General features: G+C 35.9%; 1 long non-coding RNA gene and 1 pseudogene across 4 annotated transcripts in view; one reads left to right on the forward strand and one right to left on the reverse strand.

The window, feature by feature from the left end:
• Positions 1-20,860, forward strand: part of LOC145693035 (uncharacterized) — a 348,162-nt gene that overhangs the window by 246,757 nt on the left and 80,545 nt on the right. The gene's annotated exons all lie outside the window — the stretch shown is intronic.
• On the reverse strand, positions 1,675-19,735 carry LOC145693033 (glucose dehydrogenase [FAD, quinone] pseudogene; annotated as a pseudogene). The gene is made up of 2 exons (XR_014132686.1): positions 19,651-19,735; positions 1,675-7,211 (listed from the first exon to the last, which is right to left on the reverse strand). The product of XR_014132686.1 is annotated as a glucose dehydrogenase [FAD, quinone] pseudogene (transcript).

Below are 20,860 nucleotides of genomic sequence, written 5' to 3' on the forward strand. Positions count from 1 at the left end.
ACTTTTGTCAACTTCGGATGGCTTTCCGTAGGGGTTAATCCATCCAAAACGAAAAATTTGATTACTGCATGATATTGAAGTTTATCCATTTTCACAACTAACACGTAAGACGTCTAACTGCAACAATGCCTGCACACAAACTACTTAAGAGCACAAGTTAACATTTGTTGTACGAACAACTGCAAAGCGCTCCCAGGCAAGAACAATAAAATTTTGCTGATTGGAGTGCCATTTCTGGGTCAGGCCGAGAACTTTTCACTCCGCCCTCGTAACTGATCTCATAAACACAATGCCGAAGCGAATATTCCAGCTCATGCAGAAGAAAGGAGAACCAATCAAGTACTGAACATCTATTTTTCATTCTGTACTGTACATTGTACTTTTGGTTTTTGTCAAAGACAATGGGTGACTTTATACTAATTTCCACCCGAAAATTGTCTAATTTCTCTTTTTGTGTTAACTACACGTGCCAGTGACGTATTACCAAACGATATGCCTTTGATTTTGTACAGTACACAATGTTACTTTGTAAATATATCATTTTTATCCATCCTTGGCATTCTTGCCTTCTATTTTCAAATGCCCCTCTGCCCTTATACCAGTTTCCAGCACTGTACTTCCTTGTAGGTTATCACGAGTCCAGTGATATTTTTTTCTGGATATACGACAGGCGCTTCTACCTCCCTAATAAACACCAGTGCACAATTCGTCAATACAAGTAAAAATGTCCCATATTAAGTCACTGTAAGTTTCAGCTGAGAGGATCCCTTTCACATTGTCTGAAAGATATTGCAATTACAGTAGAACCTCTCTCGTCCGCCACTCCGATTGATCCGACCGTGCTGGAGCTGAACTTGTTCCGACTCGTCGGTGACTCACAACCACAAAGCCCATTGTCGTTTACTGCCATCTCGGCATTGTTGTTTACTTGCTGTTACCGTTTGTCTGCTTCAGTACTCGGTCATCTTTTGTATCGTGTCTTTCGTTGTGCGTGTTTTCTGTACTGTATTGTGCAATTCGTTGGTTTTACGACAGTGTTCTTCTGTGTTCTGTAAATCCATAGTGTTTTCTGATAATCCGACCTGTTTTGTTTTCCGGCCATACTCCCAGGCCCAAAGGTGACGGATTAGAGGCCACCTATACTCTATAGCCAAAGTGTGCTTTAAAAGAAACGGTATCACTGCAACTTTATTTTCTTAAAGATACTCACAGAAATCATGATCTGCTTCTCTTTCATTTAATATTCCCGGCGGGAGCTCATGTGGTTCGGATTCCACGTTAATCAGTAGGTCCACGTCTCATATAGCCTCGCTGCTGAAAGGGACGCTAAACTAAAATCAAATCAAAAAAATCTCTTTCATTTAAGCCGAATTTTAGTCGCTGCGAAGGCAAACGTCAGAACCTAAACAGGTTAAAGAAATGTGCTGGTGCTACAAACTTTTGATCATATAATATACAGCCTGTGTTCAAATCGATTTACATTGAAAAATTCCTTTTATAAATACAGTACAAAACTGGAGAGGTAAATGGCAGTTTTTCCATTCCAGAAAATTATGCTGTATTGCTGTCAAAAAAAAAAAAAAAAAAAAAAAAAGCACGAATTGAGTCTGTAATATTTGTTTAGAAATGTAGGCCTGCCTGGAAGTTACGAAGGATTTCATTAAATAAAACCACATTTGAAATGTTTTCATCCTTTTTTCTTTCTTTTCTTTTTTAATTGTAAATCTCATTCTTATTGGTGGCTTACATGCAGTTGATACCAAGAGTTAAGTTCCGTTTTAAAAAGTACGTATTTTGACAATATCTTTAAAATACATAGCAGTACGTAGAAAAATCATCCAAAATACCGTATTTAATAAAGCTGTTTCATTTACACACAAAAATATTAACAATTTATTTACATCAAAGAAAATCAACTTTTGTAGCCAATTATGACTACATATAAAGAATATTTGTATTGTGTACTTATTAGAGGAAATACTGAAGTTTCATCATACAAGCAACAAAACAAAATTTAAATAAATAAATATACACGTTCACATACATAAAAAGTTTTGGTCACCATAGATAAGATTGAAACAATCTACATTGATATGTATTAACAAAGGAATAGACTAGGGATGGCCAATTCCGTAATTTTTACTTTCCGGAATCCGGAAAGTAAAATCGGAAAAAATCCAATTTCGGAAAAATTCCGGAATTTTCGAAATTCTGGATTTTTCCGAATCCCGGAATTATTCCGAATTCTGTAATTTTTCCGAATTTCGGATTTTTCCGAATTCCGAAAAGTGAAATTTCCAATTCGAGAAAATAAATTTTCCGAAATCCGGATTCCGGAAAATTTTGGCCATCCCTAGAATAGACACATATGTAGTATGTGTATTTCATTAATACCATAGCCAGAAGTCTGTTTTGTAATCTAGTGAATTTCTAAATATAATCATGCAGAGTAGCAAACGCAAAATTTCATCAACAGGTTCAAGTACTCAATCTCATATCCTTACTGGCCACGTGTGATTTTTGTAGAAGTATATAATAAATGTTTATTTTTCCATATCATCTTGCTCAAACGCCGACTTCCCTTGCGTTCACCACTGATCATACATGTTGATTAAAATGAATTTAATATGTAAATCCACTTTAAAAAATGTTAGAAAAACTTCTATACTGAAAACTAAACTGTATTTCTTACGTGTGATGTCCAGAACGATATCCAATGACAAAGAAATTGTGTCAACACTGTGTATCCAATGACAAAGAAATTGTGTCAACACTGTGTATCCAATGACAAAGAAATTGCAATATTGTTAAAACTAATGAGTTAACATGGAGGAAAATCCAATAATGTTGGTCCCTTCGGCTGCTCCATTGCATTGTATACACTTAGGGGCAAGTAAAATCTTTCCTTATACTTAAGTGAGTTCCTTACAAAACATGCCTTTACATTGTGTATTTTTTATACCTGAAAATTGTTTCCACTAGAACCAACGTTTTTAATTGTCATAAGTAATTGGGTTCTACGACTTATAAACCACTATTAGGGATTTTATTAAAGTTTATTATTATTATTATTATTATTGACTTTCGAACACACGCACTGACAGCAAGTACCTGAGACATTGGGAACCCAGGTTTTCATACACTGTAGCCACGAGGAAGCTGTATATGTTGAACTGATTACAGTGTGTGTGTGTTTGCTAACTGAAGATCTACTTCAGATTTGTTGAAAAATTTTGTTCCCTTAGACTAGTTTTTTCAAGACTTTTTACCCAAACCTATTGGTTGAGTTACTAGAAGAATTGGATTTGCTAGATTGAAACTTTTTTTGTTTCAGTTCTGTAACTTCATAAAAATAACAATTCTATAACTGCTATAAAAATAAGCAGCCTTTTAAAAATGATTATACAATTCTGTGATATATATATTAACTTATATTTTGCAAATGTAAATAAATATCTTACTACTGGCCCTTAAGGCAATCATAGTTTTTTTTTCGGTCCATTGTCATAGCAGAAACCATTATATATTTTTCATCTGTAAAGCTATTTACGCGTTTCGAGAAACGTGTTGATTATCATAGCTTTATCTAATATAAGGTGCAAAAAATATTTTTCTTTTATATATATATATATATATATATATATATATATAATATAGGTGCTTAGAATCCTAGTTTAGAAAGGGAGTTTTATGCAAAATTCATCCAACTTCTAGTAATAATAAACATTGTTTTTGAATCCTTCAAAACAAAAGCATCAATTCCATGCGTCATCACCTGGAATGCGGGGATACTTTAATACTTACGTCCCACATTTGTAATGTAGGGACACATAATGACAGAGAAAACAACACAACTTATTTATTTGGCACAACACAACACTAGCATGCTGTGTATAACATTTTCTATGGAAAATGCAAATCTTACGTCGATATATGGTATATAATATTGCTTTTTAAACTTGGTGTAGTAGTTTTTTTTTTTTTTTTTTAAAAAAGATGTTTCCACAATCATAAATCACTAAAGAACTTAATTGAAAGAACGAAATGGTCAGTCAGTAGGAGATGCAGTTATTTCAGTCGTTTATAAAGTATACGAGGCTCCACCCAGGATGTGTATTCTGTCAAGTGAAATTGTTGTGAATGCAGGCGTTTCTTAGTTTTTGCTGGTTTTGTTACACCTTGTTCCGCGGTGACTGTGAATTTCGAAATGGACAGCTGCAAAAGTCTGCGTGAGGTGTTGTTTTAAACCGAAGAAAACTGCAGCTGAAACCCGCCAAATGGTGTAGGAAGCTTTTAGTGAGCAAGCATTAATTCAAGCAAAAATGGTTTAAGAGTTTCAAATATGAGAATCTTGTGAAGAATGTCAAGCAATTAGGTCGACTGTCATGATGCAGAACTCCGGAAACGATCGCAAAAATGAGTGAAGTGATCGTTGAGTATAAAAGACAATCCATTATATTTCTAATAAAATTGGGCTGTCACACAGGTAACTGAACATGAGGCGACTTAAAACTAAGAGGTTTCCTGTCAGAGAAAACATGACCACTATCTTCCACTCACCCTACTCGCCTTTGTAATTTCTGCCTATTCCCTCAAATGAACTTCTGGTTGAAAAGGATGTGTTAGATCCAAGTGGGATCGCAACAGTTTTTGGCTTCCAGCAGTGCTTCCGACCATGCGGAAATAGCTTGAGTCATTGCGTACAAACCCAAACTGGTGTACAAACCTTTGAAGGTGACATTGAAAATTATGATTTAACTTTTCTGATTTTTACGTTGTTTTTTTTTATTATTATTATTGTGGGCATCACCTCGAGTGTTGTAACACTCGTTGAACAGGCAATCCCATGTGATATCTCATTGATTATCTATCGCAGTGTTTATGTCCATCTGTGCACCTTTACATGTATGCGACGCTACTTAACTTAAAGCCATGTGGGTGTAGGTTACATGTGTTTACTTTAGATAAATCAAAACCTCATACTCCAAACGGCGTATCTTAACCAAATTTAGGTGGGTTTCACCTTATACATCTCCATACGAGAGATTTAAACGTGTAGCTATGATCATCAGCCTATCGAAAAGTGACTCCGCTTTGTTTGATAAGCTGATGCTACAACATTCAGGACCGAAAATTGTACTTTGTATGAATTGCGTCATAATCAGTGCAACGTACACTGTTATAAAGTTTTGTTGGAAGTTTGTCAGATAACATCTTATTCTTAAATATTCGTAGTATCTACACTGACACATTTTTCTTTTAGAAACCTATATTGTTTATTGTCTACGATGTTTCCAATCTTTTTTGATCATGTCCGCAGCTTTCTCAGCAATCATATAAATTGGGCCGTTAATATGCCCTGTAGGAATTACTGGAATTATTGAAGCATCAGCTACTCTCAACCCTTTAATACCGTACACCTGTAGTTTAGGATTTACAACCGCATCAGGATCTGATGACGGACCCATTTTGCATGTACCAGATTGATGATAGATAGTAAAGGTTAAATGCCTTGTTGCACATTTCCAGTAATCGTCCGATCCAAATTTTAAATGATCACAACCAGGATAAGGAATATCATGAAGCCGAGTGCCAAATTTCTGAAACGGTTTAGTTTTACTTAAGTCTATAGTCATTTTAATTCCGTCCACAATTATGTCTAAATCTCTCTCATCTGTGAGGTAATTATGGAAAAGTAGTGGAGCATCTCGAGGATTTCTGCTTCGAAGTTTAATTACTCCTCTACTTTTTGGCCTCATCAGCATAGGAAATACCATCCAGGCATCTTGATGTAATATAGGCATATACACTTCATTGAATAATTTATCACTAATTGAGAAAGCCGCTTTTGTTACGGGAATTGTGTTTATCGAAGCACCTATAAATAGTAGTTCAATATCTGGAAAATCATCAGATTGATTTGCATATTTCGTGTTCAGAAATGCTAGAGCCTCTACTCCTCCTGCAACTGAAAGAGGACCGGTACGGAGAATATCGTAGATTTTAAGATATTCCAGACTATTTAAGAGATTTTCCGTTTTGATGCTTACACTAGAATTAACAAGGAATGTCAAGCCACCTGCTGCAATATGATCCATTAAGTTGTGCCCTACCTTTAAATCTTGAACAACAGGGATTTTCAAAGATTCCAGGTGTTCACGCGGACCCACACCAGAAAGCATTAGAAGCTGTGGAGAGTTAATTGCACCTGCAGACAAAACAACTTCCTTTGTAGCTAGAATATCATAAGTTTTACCTCGTCTTAGCACTCTGACACCATACGCTTGTTTAGTTCGCTTGTCTATAAGGATTTTAGTCACAAGTGTTTCTTTCGCAACATGCAAATTCCTTCGGTTCTTGATAGGTTGAAGGAATGCTTTGGCTGCACTACACCTCTCCCCATCTATCGTGGTTGAGTGTATGTAAGAAAACCCAGTTTGTGTTTCACCATCGTAGTCAACAATATTGTGCCCTTTCTCAATACCGGCTTCCAAGAATGCTTCACTTAGTGGTGTATGCCAAGGTGCATTTGATATTGCCAGATCACCGTCTGTTGAGTGGTACTTTGTATCGTTTATAAGCTCGGGAATTGTTATGTTTTCAAACTTTTTAAAGTAAGGTAGAACGTCTTCGTAACTCCAACCTTTGTTGCCCAGTGCTTCCCAGTTGTCATAATCTCTTTTATTACCTCGTGTAAACACCATGAAATTTAGGACACTGCTACCACCGAGAACTTTACCACGTGGCCAATGACAGCGTCCATTTCTCATACCAAGGCATCCTGTCGATTGGGGCTCTGTGTAATAATTCCAATTTGCCTCAGTCCTTTGTAACATTATAGCTAGCAGTGGTACATCCATAACCCAATTTTCATTTCGACCGGCCTCGATCAACAAAACATTCCAGTCCTTATTTTCTGTCAGTCTGTTAGCTAAAAGACAACCTGCAGTCCCTGCTCCTACAATGATGAAATCGTATTCTTTGCGAAAGTATCTTACATCCGGTGGAAGACTGTCCCAAGCCAAACCTCCCGTTACTAAGAAGTTAAAGAGAATTTCGCTTGTTGTGCGTTCATGTATTTTGGCTGCTTTGCCCTCTCGCAGGAGAAGTAGTGCAAATACTGTCCATATAATGGTGTTCATCCTTGTCGCTATCACAGCTGCGTTTTGTATAGGCCTATCTAGACTTCAGGCAACTTCTGCGATTTTTCTCTGCAACAAAAGGGAAAAAAATGATAAAATTATTTGTATTACATAAAGTTCATAACTTTAAAAATAAAATAATTCAAGGAGATATTCCAACAAATTAACGTTTCCAAAGTTAAACTATTCTTAAATTTCTTCAATTAGAAGGTGCGCTTGGTCGACAAGTGAACATATTTCTTTGTAAGTAATATGCGTCATTGTTGACAGAATGTGTATCATTGTAAGGAGATACCAAACAACAATAGATACAATCTGTTACCGTATATATTCGAATCTAAGACCGCCACCTCCCATTTCTAAACTTCAAAAGTTGTGCCATTTTTATTTTTTATTTTATTATTATTTTTTGTATTGAATTCTAAGATGCAGCCTGGATATTCAATGAAGCAGCTCAGAATTTGACAGTACAAATTAAATCATACGAGTTATTTGTTCAAACTAAAACATTTACATGCCAAGATTAAAAAGAGAACAAAGATACTATCTTAGAATCTTACTTACAGTGTGAACAGAGGACATTCTGCTTAAACACTTTCACTTTCACTATCACTTCGTATGCGGTTTGTATGCGATTCCAAGATGCACCCCCATTTTATACTTGAAATTTTGGCAGAAAAAGTGCGTCTTAGATTCGAGTATATATGGTACTTCATATACGGAAGTATGGCAGTTCATTTTTTCATATAGGGAAATATAAATGAATAAATAATCTATAGGTATTCCAGCAGAACACTATTAAATTGTATCAAGTTGGCAACAAATGACACTTTTTAATATCATAAAAAATCATTTCTCTCGAAAAATACGCTGCCTTACTAAAAATAATACGAAATTTACCATTTTTCTTTTCCTTGATTATTCATCAGTGAAAGGAGATAATGAAATGCAAGTTACCACAATCATAGGTAATGCTATTCTACAACAGAAAATATGAACCTGAAGAATGTTCAGTGTTGCCATCCATAGAAATTACAGTGTTGCCAGAAAAACAATTTCCCTAAAATCTAAGTTAAGGCAGCGACTAAAGGAACAAACTCAACTGCATTTGATTACGTATCATGTTGTTTTGGTTTCTTGTGAACTATTTTTTAATTAACATTATTATTTAGTTTTAATAACTGTATGTTAAAACTATTTTGTTTATTACAAAATAAATACAACTATTTTTTAAAAAGTGTGGAAACAACAAAATAAATCACTAGGTGATAAATCAGGTGAGTACAAACAGTGTGACATTAATTCGAAATTTTACTGGACAAAAAGTTACTCACCATATCATTTTGTACAGCTCAATGTAATCTGTTGGCTATTTTTAAACATTTTTTCTTTAAACTATACTGTATAGTAAATACAGCAAACTTGATTATTCTAGTAGGGCATTATTATTACCTAGGTATTGTTATTACTTTGCTGAAGGTTTCGAGACATTGAAACGACAAGAAGTTCATGATGTGGCTGTCTTACACTACCGAACAGGCAATATTCTGCCAGTACCGACAAAAATCAAATTGACCAGTGTGGAATGTATTTTACTTTTCTCTTAAAGCTAAATGCCTGCTAATGAGCGAAAAGGAGGAAAGGAAAATAGACGGAGTCCTCCATGGAAAATGCAATAACGGAAGTAATATCAAATCGTATTGCAATTAGACAAGCAAGTGAGTTTTTTTTGTCAAAAAAAGCACGTTAGATGATCGGATGAGAGACACCAGACTAACAAGCATCGTACAGAACAAGGCACGATGAGATCCGACTCAAACTTCGCCCAGAGGACACATTATGGGAAAGAAGAAAAAATGCCAAATTTTAGCTGCCCATATCCAGAAACACCGCAGATATGCTCCGCAACATAACGCACCATGCGACAATATGATATAAGGTAAACGTAGCAAGATACCCATTTATGTCGAAAACGATAAGGATGGGCAGCACCAAAATGATATCAAGATATTTGATATGCTATAACACTGACTTGGCAGCCATCTTGAAAACCGCGATCTTAGATATAGCGTAAGGTATTGAAATGAGAAGCGGGATATGTGATATATCAATGTAAGGTAAAAATGCAAAAGGAAAACCAATGATGTAACCGCGAAAAGAATATGTGTAATGGTGTGCACGGGACGAAGTGTGGAAGACTCGGGAAAAATAAACGTGTATTCGAAGGACAGAATAATAGGGCAAGACCCCCACGACAATGATACGCGACGAGTAACTGCAACAGTGTCTGTGCATGAAAATGCATCCGCCTTGACAGATTATGCTTTTCGAGGATATTAGGATTCGGTTTGGAACAGTGGAAACCACAGTTACAACCCGCGATACGAGCGCTCGTTTTCCGACTACCTAAACTACAAAGGATTATCTCTTATGGAACAGCAATTTGGCAGCTCGCTCTGGAGTGTAGGAAATATCTTAAATTGGTGATCAAAAGCTTAACCTACCTGGGATTGAAGCCCACTCCTGGACAAGATTTTTTATGTTTTTTGTTCAATTTTCTAGATGTTTCGTGTAAACAAAGGACATTTCGGTCCACGTTTGTTTAAACAACACTATCTGAAGCAAAGTGTGTACTGATGAGAAAGCCCAGCCATGTTCTAGCTTACATTTCTTTACGAATGTTTCTTTTCCTTTGCGCGGTTTGCTACACTATTTCGCGACGGTCACAAACTGTCAAAATATCAGGGAAAGGCAGCGTTCTGCATTGACTCGATTAGTTCCATGAGTTGTTGCAGTCTCCCACTACAAGGCTAGTTTACCACAAAATGAAAAGACTCTAATTGTGTCTACTGGTTTCGAGAGTCTTATCCAGATTCACTTTTGTCACATCGTGGTTGTTCAAAATCTCCAGCATGTGTTCAGTTGCTTGTCGTCCGTCCACTGTCGGTTCTGTCGATTGGACGTACACTTGTTTTGGAAGTACACATTGCATCAGTTACACCAGATTGAAAGGGTTCGCCATTGCAGCTCTACTTTGGTGTTTGTAGATGATCGATACTGCGGACACACTCACTACATAGAATATTGCGCGTTTTGGCTTGCGTATGCCACAAACACACTATCACTTTTGACTGTCCAGCCCCTGTTGTCACGTTCACTTCGTTACATATGTGCAAGTGAAACCAGTAGACACAATTCGAGTCGTCTCATTGTGTGGTAAACTACCCTTCTAGTGGGAGACTGCACCAATTCATGGAATTCATCGAGTCAATGTAGAATGCTGCCTTTCCCTAATATTGTGACTGTTTGGGACTGTCGCAAAACAGTGTAGCAAACCACGCAAAGAAAAAGAAATATTCGTAAATAAATGTAAGCTAGAACATGGCTGGGCTTTCTCACTCGTACATACTTTGCTTCAGATAGTGTTGTTTAAACAAACGTGGACCGAAATGTCCTTTGTTTACACGAAACAGCAAGCAAATTGAACAAGAAACGTACAAAACGTTGTCTAGGAGTGGGCATCAACCCCACGGAGGTCGTGCTTTTGATCACAAATCCAAGATGATCTACAATCTGGAGCGAGATGCCAAATTAGTATTCCTTTGCAGTTTATGTTGTCTCTAAACGAGCGCTCGTATTGCGGGTTGTAATTGTGGTTTCCACTATCCCAAACGGAATCCCAATATCCTCAAAAGGCATAATCTGTCAAGGCGGATGCACTTTCATGCACAGACATTGTTGCAGTTACTTGTCACGTATCATTGTCGTAGGGGTCTTGCTCTATTATTCTGTCCTTCGAATACACGTTTGTTTTGCCCGAGTTTTCCACACTTCGTCCCGTCCACACCATTACACATATTTTTTCGCGGTTACATTATTAGTTTCCCTTTTGCATTTTTACCTTACATTGATATATCACATATCCCACTTTTCATTTCAATACCTTACGCTATATCTAAGATCGCGGTTTTCAAGATGGCTGCCAAGTCAGTGTTATAGCACATCAAATATCTTGATATCATTTTGGTGCTGCCCATCCTTTTCGTTTTCGACATAAATGGGTATCTTGCTACGTTTACCTTATATCATATTGTCGCATGGTGCGTTATGTTGCGGAGCATATCTCCGGTGTTTCTGGATATGGGCAGCTAAAATTTGGTATTTTTTCTTCTTTTCTATAATGTGTCCTCTGGGCGAAGTTTGAGTCGGATCTCATCGTGCCTTGTTCTGTACGTTGCTTGTAAGAACAAAGCTGATCTCACTCCTCACATGCGAAGATTTAGCAGAAAGATTTGAGGAGAAAATGGAAACGGAATTAGTTTCTTACATAAAGGAATTGGGCAATATATTGATGCCTTCAAAGAAGAAAGTACTCTGCCAGGAAGCAATTTTATTATGATTTATGCACGTCATCCGGAACTATTCTTAAAATCTCCCGACTCCACGGCTAGACTTCTCCGGAAACGAAAGGTAGAGTGAATCATTTGCCTCGAATCATTCGAAGATAGTGATGTGAGGTGGAAAATTTTCCATTTCAGAAAATGTTTTCCATATTTTTCGGAAAATTTTCCGGTCTAAACAAATATCATTGATCAAATAAAAATTCCTCAGTAAAAATAAAATTAATTGACTTCACGCATAGAAATGTTAAAAAGTGAAAGATCGTTTAAAGAATCTGAAAATTTTCATTGCTGAGAAAATTTCCGGTACTATGTAGGAACAGGTGAAACGATTTTTCATGAATCGAAAAAATTTCTGTCGTGTATGGAAAAATTTTAAAACTTTTTATTAGTAGGAAAATTTTCATCATTTTTAAGCAAGAAGTAAACCAACTTTTTATGAATCGAAAAGTTTTATTTTTCTGTAGAAACCAGTGAAAGGAATTTTCATGGATCGAAAAATTTTCATTATAATGAAGAAACAAGTGGAAAAACTTTGACAATTTTGAATATTATGTATATTGATGTTAGGAGGAAAATTTTCCACTTTATTTAACTGGACATTGAGCTATAAAATTGAATTCCTGTAGAGAAAAGTTAAACAGCAACAAATTATAATTTTCCAATTAATTTTCGGGAACCAGAAAATTTTATAATTTTTCGAGTTGGCAAGTAAAAAATAGTGTTTCTCTCTCTCTCTCTCTCTCTCGTAAATCGCATTCGTACAGTACAAATATTCCATCCCATTGTTTAAAATATATCAGGAAAGCGAAAAGAAACCAAAATTCCTCTATTTCTTCACATATGCGCCTGCCTATGTAAAGATAGAACTACATAAAAGTTCCAGCACCTTATGAAGATTATTTCTGTAACAGAAAGTAAGAAGAAATGCTTTGATTTTATTGTGTTTAAAGCTATGAGAAAACATAGTCTTACATATATTAAATTAACGAAACACGATTTTGTGAGATCAAAGGTGAATTTTGAGGGAAGAATACATTAAAGTTTTGAAACATTTCTGCAGAAATGAAGAATCGTTAGATATTCACTTCATGAAGCTTTTTTTAGACAATATTTTTTACAAATAAATTTTACGGCTAAACAACGATGTAGGAATAAATGGAGTATGTTTTTATGAATCGGAAAATTTACATCACTGTTCGAAGAAGAATGGGTATAGTGTCGACACATGCCAGATGTACAGATGAAGGAAGTATATTGCATTTTGTGTGTGAGCACTTCCGAAACAGCTCACCACTCTATGTTTTAAGAGTTTTAAATTTAGTAAATATCTGTCCGGTACTGGGACACGAATTTTGCTTTTGGCCAAATTACAGATATTTTTATTTCTTAAATTAATGTCTACTTTGGGTAGCTTTTTATAGAGATAGTTTACTATCACTAATAAAGTATGTTATGAAGTATCGGCATATTGTATAAATTTTCTGCTGAGACTAATGATTTTGATTTGACAATCAAAAATCTTATGTCCGGTACTGTAAGACTTTTCCCTACCAGCTGAAATGCCAGTTCTTAGGTAGAATGGGTTTATGAAAAGTATTTGAATCCACTTCCTCCCTTATCTTACGCGTTCCAGTGAAAGTGTCATTATAAAAACCCATAAGATAATCTATGTTTTGCACAAATTTTAAACTTTCTTCTCCCTTAGGATACGCCCTTTAATCAATGTGACATAAAAACCTTATAGCAGGAACTAACTGTTACAAGACTCCATTTAAACTGGCAAGTCGTTTACTGTGATGCGATCACAATAGACAACGTCTATTCCAATCTGCCCAAAACACTAGAAATTACATCTTCCCCTTAAAACCGGAATTTTGGAAAATGCTGGGTCACGTGTTCGCGTATTTGTAATGAGGAGTTCATATACAGATTTTTCATCTCCATAACTTGAGATTTTGAGATACTTCATTTTCCACACTAATTTTGAACCCTATACTCCTTTAGCATACATGCTCCTGCCAAGTGAACTTTGTGGTGAACAAACACTGTGTGCGTGGGTTTTCTCGGGGTTCTCCCGTTTCCTCCCACTTTCTTCATTCCATCATTTCATTCATCAATCATCATTGCCATCTCCTTTAGCCTAACCGGCATAACCCTGGGACGTAAAACTCAAAAATTTCATTTCATTTTCCTTTAGCGTACCCCCTTGAATCAAAGTGGTGATTAGAACCTAGCTCGAGGTAAACACTAAGTACGTTCCAAAACTCATTTCAAAGTTTTTAACCACTTTGCTGTGGTGAGATCACAAACAACAGACAACATTGCTTTTAATGTGAAGAAGAAGAAGAATAGAAAGTGCCTCTTTCTTCTTAAAATGATATTTAAAAAAAAAACGCAGGGACACGTGTCCGCTTATTTTTAATGAGAAGTTTATATGCTGAGTTTCATCTTCCTACCTTCAGGAACTTATATGGTACTCTATTCTGGGAAAAATATTTGAACCCTCTTCAGCCCTTAGCAACTATTTCAAGTAAATTCCTTTCTTATTCATTACTCTCATAATAAATGGAGTTTTCCGTCCAAATCTCACATTTCTAGATATAGTAATATGATCTGAATTTGTCCTCTTCCACGCAATCATGTATATTGTCCCCCCACCCTACCCCTTTCGGGAGCGAAATTTTCGAAAACACTGGAATACATATTTGTTTTATTTTCAGTTAAGAGTTTATATAACGAATTTCACATCTTAAACTTAAGCGTATTCCTACAATCGAAACCCTATGCATAAATAATGGGAAATTTCAATATTAAGGAAATGGTCTTCCTTTCTCCTCCTAGAGCGAGATTTTCAAAAACATATTACCTAATTTTTTATTTAAGAGTTTGTGTACCGAATTTCACACCTGGAACTTTAGTGAATCCTCATTTTGGGCACTTTCTTAATAAAGGAAAGGAAATTTAGATATTATAGAAATTACCTATCTTTTCCCCCTTAGCGGAATTTTCGAAAATGCTGAAACATGTATTTCCTTGTTTTTATTGAAGAGTTTGTACGCCGAATGTCACATCTCCAGCTCCTCACATTTCGCACTTTGTGAATAAATAAAGGGAAATTCCGATATAATTAAAATTTTTCTCTTTGTACCCCTAGGATTGGAATTTTCAGAAACGCTTAAATATGTGTTTATTTTTAATTAGAAGTTTAAATACCGAATTTTAGATCTCCAACTCCTCATATTCGGCACTTTCTGATTGAACAAAGGAAAATTTAAAAATATTTTTCATAAATGTTCCTCTTTTCTCCCTTTGGAGCGGAATTTTCGAAAACGCTGAAACACGTTTTCCCTTACTTTTAATGAAGAGTTTATATGTCGATCTTCATTTTTCTAACTCCAGGGATTCGTGAAATATACTGTTCTTGATGGAAATTTTGACTCTCCTTTACCTCTTGGAATGGATATTTCCAAAAAGCCTTGCTTATCCCTTACCTTCGTGTCAAAAGGAGTACATTAATATCTATAGTAGTGTGGCTTGGGCGATGAGGAGTCATTCATTTTTACTCTTGTATATAAGTTAATAGTTAATATAGTATTGTACTCAAGGGGGTGTTAAACCCGGGAACTCTTGTATACACCACCACGGTAAAATAATTTGTCTTACTACTTTATGTATATTTGTAATTTTCTTGTATTAAAGCATTTAAAATAAATCTTTAAGTTTTACGTTCCACGGTTATGCAAGCTAGGCTAAAGGAGACAGTGATTATGAGAAATGAATGAAATGGTGGAAAGAAGAAAGTGGGAGGAAACGAAAGAACCCCGAGAAACCCACGCACATGGTGTTTGTCCACCAAAAAGCTCTCTTGGCGCGAGCTGGAATTGAATCAAGGACCCCATACAGCAGAGATGAACGCGCTAGCACTGAGCCATCGCGGTCCCCTATATATTAGAGCATTATTGTGGCAGATTAATAAATTTTTGATTATTCCTGTTTCTTGTTTCTGGGTTGCATTTTCTCGGTGGTTAACACGTAAAACCGGGAGTTTGTTGTATATCAGGTAGTCTAAACAGTAGTGGGCCTTTTGCGCACGAGGTGGCATTACTCTCCCAAATCTCAGTGTATATGAGTCGCAACGAGGCAGGCCTTACCTCATTCGACAGCTGACAGTTGATGCTAGTGTTGGAATTCTTATATTCGCACGTAAGGTAGTGCATCGTGAAGATGAATGAACTTTCCTCTGAAAACTGTGTTACATTTTATTTCCATAAAGGTGCAGGTGCTGCGTAGATCTGTGAAGAAATGTGTGCTCTTTATGGGCAAAATACGTTATCAATCGTAACAACCAAAAGATAGTTCAGTAGTTTTCGTTCTGCAGATTTTGATGTCCAAGATGCTTCTTGCAGTAGGGTGCTGATCACAGCAAAAGTGGATGATATTCTGGCAAAAGTCGAACAATACCATCATGTAAGCATTCATGATATCGCCAATGACTCAAACGTCTATCATTAGTGTTAAACCATTTGAAGAATCCTTGCTACAAGGAAAAGCTGACGTTTGAGTGCCACATAATCTGACTGAAAAGCATTTACTCGTTCGAAGTTCCATCTGCAAACCTCTGCTAAAATTAGTTTCAAAAGAGGCCTGTAAAACCACATGTTACTTTTTTTTTTTTTTTTTTTTTTAACGAAAATCGCAGACATTCTATAGCAACAGGATTATGGTGTTTCCGGGAAAATGAGAGAAGTCATCGAACAAAATGGTGTGTATGTGATTTTCTAATGATGTTTTCAAATCACAAAACATACATTCTCAATATTGAAAGATCAATATTTTTTGGGGGGGGGGGGGTAACCTGATACATAAACATTTCACGTGTATTATGCAAAAATTTCAGAAATCACAAATTAAATCTGAAGCATATTAGAAGCATATTGAGACTACATTTGGTTAGTAAAGTATTGTAAGCACGGGCTATATTGCAATGATTCATAGTATTCACATAATGTTTAAACCGAATGATTCCTATATTTATATTAATTTATTCAAGGAAGATAATAAGAGAAATAAATAATGCCTGGAGAGAAATTGCCTAAACTTGCCGTAAGTTGCATCTGACCAGTAATTACATCATTATTCGTATCACGTTTCTAGCAAAAAAAATATCTGCTACAAAAGTACAAAGGAAGTTCATTTACGTTTGAAAGAAAGTCAAACCATAGTGATAAACATTTAATACGCTGAAGACTGTTGAAAAAAATATTTATTTTCTTAAAAATTATCTTCTTCCAAAACTCATAAAATCAGAAACAAATTATACCTTATGTTACTTTCAAAATATTATTTTAGCGTTCACCTGATTTCTTCCTTCCTTCCTTTTTTTATCGGCGCCCGTGCATAACCCAAAAGACCCAAAAGCAATCAGATCTTCGACTCACCAGATTCAATGAGACTCGGATACCACGAAACATAATATGTATGGTAAGTGTGTATGAGGCTGCTGATGCATTTTTAACAAGCACTATTAGATTGTCTCATATATATCTTTCCCTTCTCATTAAATTAATAATTTTCTTCCTCTCGTGTGTGAATATCTGTATTTTAAAGCATTGCACTGAGAGTTAACTACAAGAGTATAACCACGTAAAAAAAGAAAATCTCAGAAAATAAAAGCTATATGTTCTTGTATAAGGAATCTTAAAGATGTAATCGAACAATCCTGTAAAACTTCTGTAGAATAATATACTACTGAGTCCAAGTAGTAAATATTTTTGTGTAGTCTATGTACAAAACCACTGTATTATTTTTCAGTATAGTTAGACGAATAGACATGCAATTATATTTGAAATAATCAAGACATGGTACTTTGATTAAGATGTCGCACCGGGAATCAAAGACATTAATACTCGAACTCTAGTAGTATGCAGCAATGCTGTAGACCTGGTATTTCGGCTGCTTCTGGGTCATCAGGCCTGACTGAGTCGCTGGGTCTGAGAAGTGAGACCGGACAAAAGTCTGACTTAATCCATCACTATTATGTCAATGTTCCTTTATTAAGACTGAGTCTATAATGAGATGGGATGTACTCAGGCTTGTTTCCTAGATAGGCATCTTCGTATGAGTTGAATCCAAGGGCACTTACCGGAAGCTCATATGTTAGTCTCTCATCTGTGAAGAAGCACTAGATATTTTGTTCTGTGTATATTTACTTGCAGATCAGGTTGTTTGGCATTCTAATCCGAAACCTAAATAAACGTTGTAATTTGGTATATATCGGTAAGAGAACTAAAATACGTTTGTCCATATCGATCGATCTGTTCACAAAATCGAAACCCATTATTATATGTATTTCGAAAAGAGAACTGAATTATATTTTGACATCATTATTTGCAAATATTGTCAGCTAAAGATCGTTACAAGCTGCAAACTGTGTTGAACAACTGCTAAATAACTCGAGGAAACTACCTATGTAAGTTTGTGACAAAAAGTTGTTTCTCTTTTCTGTACACTTTCACTTCCACTTCAGGATTCTCTTCAACGGGGCCGCAAAATTGGTTTCGGCTCAGAGTTCGAAACCATTTTTATAAAAAATATGCTTATGGTTTCGCACCCGGAATCTATTTTTCAGGATAATTGGGTTCGTTACCGTTAACAACCATGTTCCAGATCACCCTTGTATGTCGTTAAGAGAACGCTGGCGTCTTCTTTCACTTACCCACTACCATCTTGTGTCAAATATAAAGCAGCGGATATAAGAATCAGGTTAACCATTCAATACCATTCAATACTAGTTTTATGTTTCTGTCTTAAATTTTCATAATCATGTTTACTAAAGCAAAGTTACAAAGTAATGGCGATAAGGCGTCCACTTGCTCCAAAGCGTTATGAATTAAAAAACTACTTGTGTAAGACATCAACAAACTCACTGTCTTCTTGGAAATGCAAAGTTTCTCCAAGACACTGTGCAGCCTATCTCGTTCAGTGGTGCACGCGAAGTTCATCAAAAAGAGGGAGGGTTTAAGCTCTTACGTTCATATAATTTCAGATGTTTGTATACATATCTTAATATTATTTTTTGCGTAATATCTTGCTTAATGGAGGGTTAGGGTTAAAATCTCAAAATCCTCTAGCGTACAATACTGATCTTATTAACTTAATAATTATAGGCGTTCTTAAAATCTACAATGATAAACCGTGCCAATCATATTCTTATTGTATCTCTAATATCTGTCTGATTTAGAATACCTGCTATATCTAATATCTGTTAGCGTGTTGAAATATTACGTACAGTATAAACATTTTAGAAAGATGGAAGCGGGATTTTGAATCGTTTCTATACAGAAGGATTGTTGTGTTTTTGTTTAAAGGAAGGGGATTTGAATTTCTAATCGCATGATTGAGTAACCACTTTGGCAATTTCTTCTAGATTATTATTTTAATGTTCTTTGCAGTATAAAATACATTTATTTTGTATTTAATACAGAATTAATAAGCAGGACTCGCAAAATTTCGGGTGCTATGTTGCCATGGCAACCAGAAATATGAGTCTGGCGCCTATTTACCTGTATTTATTTATTTACTCTTCTCAACGTCAGTATTTCCTAATTCTAACGTGCCAGTAATTCTTATTTTTATTTGCTTGGATGAACTATATTTACGACTGCATGTTTTTATTTCTGACACGACAGTATATGCGACATACAGTATATGTCGGGGGCCGCGGTGGCTCAGTGGTAGAGCGTTCACCTCTGGTGCTTGGGGTTCCGGGTTCGATCCCAGCCCCCGCCAAGTGAACTTTGTGGTGGACAAACACCGTGTGTGTGGTTTTTCTCGGGGTTCTCCCGTTTCCTCCTACTTTCTTCATTCCACCATTTCACTCATCTCTCATCATCACCGTGTCCTTTAGCCTAACCGGCATAAGCGTGAGACGTAAAATTCAAAGATTTCATTTCATTTTTTTTCAGTATATCTCTCATTCATCACTCGAACGGGTCCAGTTTCTATCCTAGAAAGTTCCCGATTACTTTTCAAGTGATTAGTATATTTTAGCAATAGATACTTAACATCTTCAAACAATGAAGTTTTACATATAAAACATTTCTTACCTTTTCAAAGAAAGCGAATCTTTCATTGCTGCAGACCGGAGAAATCTTCTCCTGTTTAGTGCCACCACATCTCGAAACTGGAACTGAAACAAGGAAGAGAGTGATAATATTTTTCGCAATGTAACTTTTATGACCTTGATGTGAATTGCAAAACATGCTAGCTTTGTGTTGTTTTAGCCAGTCACATAATTTACCTATATTTTTGTTATTAATACTATACATTGAAAACACAATTTTAAAATTTCAATAAATCGTTTATTTAAGGAAATATTTCTCTGTTTTGGTTCAAATGAAGGACATTTTAATTTATCTAATTCTCTATTAGTGACTTCTCTGTGATGATTTTAACGTTCTTCGCAATATAATAATAATACAAGTCGCCTTAATTTTCTTGCATCCATGACTTACTAAATGAAATATATATGGTGGACTCCCAAAAAAGCTTGTGCTCCGAAATGTATCAACTGCACCTTGAAGCATGGCGGGGGATATGTGATGAAGTGTTCCGCAATTTCTGATATTCCATAATTTTTGTGATTATGACCACAGAACATATTACTGCCAGTGGTTCTATTTACTATGTATATGCTGTGGTCTGAATGTTTTCCAAGATGACAGTGCGCGGATTTACACCGCTAGAATGTTGCAACGTGGTTTCATAAACATCGGTATGAACTGCAACAGTCCTTTAGCCAGCCCAATCCCAGATCTCAATGTTATTGAACAGTTTCTGTAGGCAGTTCTGAAGCTGCAGGGTCGGAAACGATATCCTCATCAGGCGCGCACCCAGAATTTTTTGTTGGAGGATTCCAATCAGTGTTTCTTCCAGATCTGTTTTTGGGAGGCACTGCCCCCCCGGAGCTCTGAGAGTCCCCCCCGGAGCAGACTAAAATAATACGTCTATAATATAATAATAAATAGAATATTATCAGTAGTCCTCCCGGAATACTAAGTGTTGCCCCCCCCGGAACATTGTTTCTGAAAGAAACACTGATTCCAATAACAAACCACAACGTCTATGTAGTATTGAACGGGTTTTATTCTGCACAAAAAATATAATAAGTTATTTTAAACTACTTCCACCTATATTTTCAGAAAAAAAATGATAGAACTAGATTGCTTTTATAAGAGAAAGAACACATAGAGTGTAAGATGAAAATGTTCATGCTACATCAATCATTTCCCTGGTAAACAAGTATAGTTTTATTGA

Source organism: Thermobia domestica, chromosome 8 (genome assembly GCF_964235325.1).
Source record: "Thermobia domestica chromosome 8, izTheDome1.hap1.1, whole genome shotgun sequence".
Classification (NCBI taxonomy): domain Eukaryota; kingdom Metazoa; phylum Arthropoda; class Insecta; order Zygentoma; family Lepismatidae; genus Thermobia; species Thermobia domestica.